At 38.2% G+C, this 2,394-nt stretch overlaps 1 non-coding gene across 1 annotated transcript; it reads left to right on the forward strand.

Moving 5' to 3' along the window:
- Positions 1-201: 201 nt before the first annotated feature.
- Positions 202-308, forward strand: LOC120580754 (small nucleolar RNA R71). The gene has a single exon (XR_005646511.1). It is a non-coding gene; the product is annotated as a small nucleolar RNA R71 (small nucleolar RNA).
- Positions 309-2,394: the final 2,086 nt, after the last annotated feature.

Raw genomic sequence — 2,394 nt, forward strand, 5'->3', positions numbered from 1 at the left:
GCCTCTTTCTTAGAGGGAGTAGGAGCGGTGACGGCTCTCTCGTTGGTCCATTGGTAGTGATTCTGAGCCATGTCTTCAATCAAGGCATAAGCCTCCGTATAATTTTTGTTAATTAGAGCTCCACCTGCAGCTGCATCAACAGACATCTTAGTGGTATATGACAAGCCATTATAAAATGTGTGGACTATAAGCCACTTTTCCAAACCATGGTGGGGACAAAGTCTAAGCATTTCCTTGAAACGCTCCTACGCATCATAGAGAGACTCCCCATCTTTTTGATTGAACCGCGTGATTTGATCTCTTAGTTTAGCGGTTTTAGATGGGGGAAAAAATCGGGCAAGGAATGCTCGCCTCATATCGTCCCATGAAGTGATGGAACCGACTTCTAGGGAATGGAACCAAGCGCTAGCTCTATCCCTTAAGGAAAAGGGAAAGAGATGAAGTCTTACGGCTTCTTGGTTCTCTTTTATGGTGCCACTGAGTCTAAGGAATGAAGAAATATGGAGATTTGGATCCTCATTGGGTGATCCAGAAAACTGATTTTGCTGCACCAAATTGAGTAGTGCAGGCTTGATCTCGAAGTTATTACCCTCAACCGTTGGGTACACGATAATAGCTTGTAGCTCTTCCATTGAAGGAGTAGCATACTCTTTAAGAGTGCGTTCAGTCATAGCAGTATTACTTTGTGCTTCTCTCTTTTTCTTATGCAAATATCTTTCGATCTCAGGAATAAATTCTCCGAGACTTTTACTTCTTCGCATAAGAAATTGAGAACCCAAGAAGTTAATTGGTAATAAAAAGAAAGAAGTAGAAGAAAAGAGTAAGAGAAAAGAGTTATAATCACAAAGAAAGAGTTAATCAAATTAGTTTACTCCCCGACAGCGGCGCCAAAAACTTGATGAGATAAAACCGCAAGTGCACGGTCTTACCGAAGTAGTATTAAAAGAGTATCGTTCCGACAGGGAGTAGTTCAATTCAATTAACCTTTGGAAATGATTAGAAGAGAAAAGAATTGTAAGTTGGGGGTTTTCAAGCGATTGAAAATTAAAAATATAAAAAGAGTCTTGGGATCGTTGGTTTCATCTAAATAACAAGTCCTTCTCAAACCAAAACTATAAGCTTATAATGTTATGTTAGACCTAATTTCTCAAGACAGTTTCTCTTATGTTCATCTAGCAACCAAGCCTATTTCGCTGACTTGATTACTATTAGATTTTGGTTCCTCTAACAACCAAACCTATTTCGCTGACTTGATTGTTATTAGTTCCCTTGAAGATCGAAACTATATGTCTCAAAGATTGCAAAGCCTATTTCGCTGACTTTGCAATCCTTGTCTAAATTCACTTGTTCGAATATCAAAGCTCCACTTTCGTTTTATGAATTGATATTTGGAATAATGGATAAACAATTATCAAACCCTCCACTTTCGTTTCCACAGTTTGATAATGGTTGATCCATGTTAAAGCGGTGAATTTAGATGAGAAATTAGGGTTACATAAGATTAAGGCTTAGAGATTGGCTTGATTAGGATTATGTCATTTAGACTTATCCAACAATCCCAAGACAAGGAGAAGTCTACTCACTCATGTTCATCGTAGACATGGGGGAGAAGAGAGAAAGCATAAAGGTAAATGACAAGAAAATAAAGGAAAAGAAAAGAACTTTAATTAGAAAAGCAATTGTCACTTATTGAATTCCAAGTAAAAGATGAATATTTGTGATGGATGGCTACTCGATTTATAGCATACACTTGACTTAAAATCTAAGCAATTACATTTGGGCTAAAAATAGAGTAGTTTAAAATCTAAGCAAAAAGCAGCAAAAGGCACTCTGGATGGTGGCACGGCCGTGCCAAGGCTAGCACGGGCCGTGCCAAGCTTCTGACTGTGGGGAGACATATTTTTGTCTCTCAATCTTCATATTTTTGCATCCAATCGGCTCCAAGTCCCTTTCTTTTGCTCGAAGACTCAATCCATCCAATATTCATTCCTAAAATAAAATAAAATGCAATTTGTAGTAAACTATCCTAAAAAGGAAATAATGCTAATATAAAATCTAAATAAAACTAAACTAAAAAGCATATAAAAATAGTCAATAAATGACTCATCAAGTTTCCACTGACATTCCTCCAAAGCCTTGTCATACTCCCGTTGCGTTATCTTAGTACAAAGAAAGTCCCCCTTGATCTTTGAAACAGAAAGTCTTAAAATTTGAGGCCTAACTCATCCTTACAAAACCGGCTTATGAGGACTTGTCCTATCCGATGTGGGACTTGTCCCCCATGTTAACGACCATCTGTCCATGGAGTTTCCGCTGACATTCCTCCAAAGCCTTGTCATACTCCCGTTGCGTTATCTTAGTACAAAGAAAGTCCCCCTTGATCTTTGAAACAGA

The sequence above is a fragment of the Medicago truncatula genome, chromosome 5 (assembly GCF_003473485.1).
Source record: "Medicago truncatula cultivar Jemalong A17 chromosome 5, MtrunA17r5.0-ANR, whole genome shotgun sequence".
Classification (NCBI taxonomy): Eukaryota; Viridiplantae; Streptophyta; class Magnoliopsida; order Fabales; family Fabaceae; genus Medicago; species Medicago truncatula.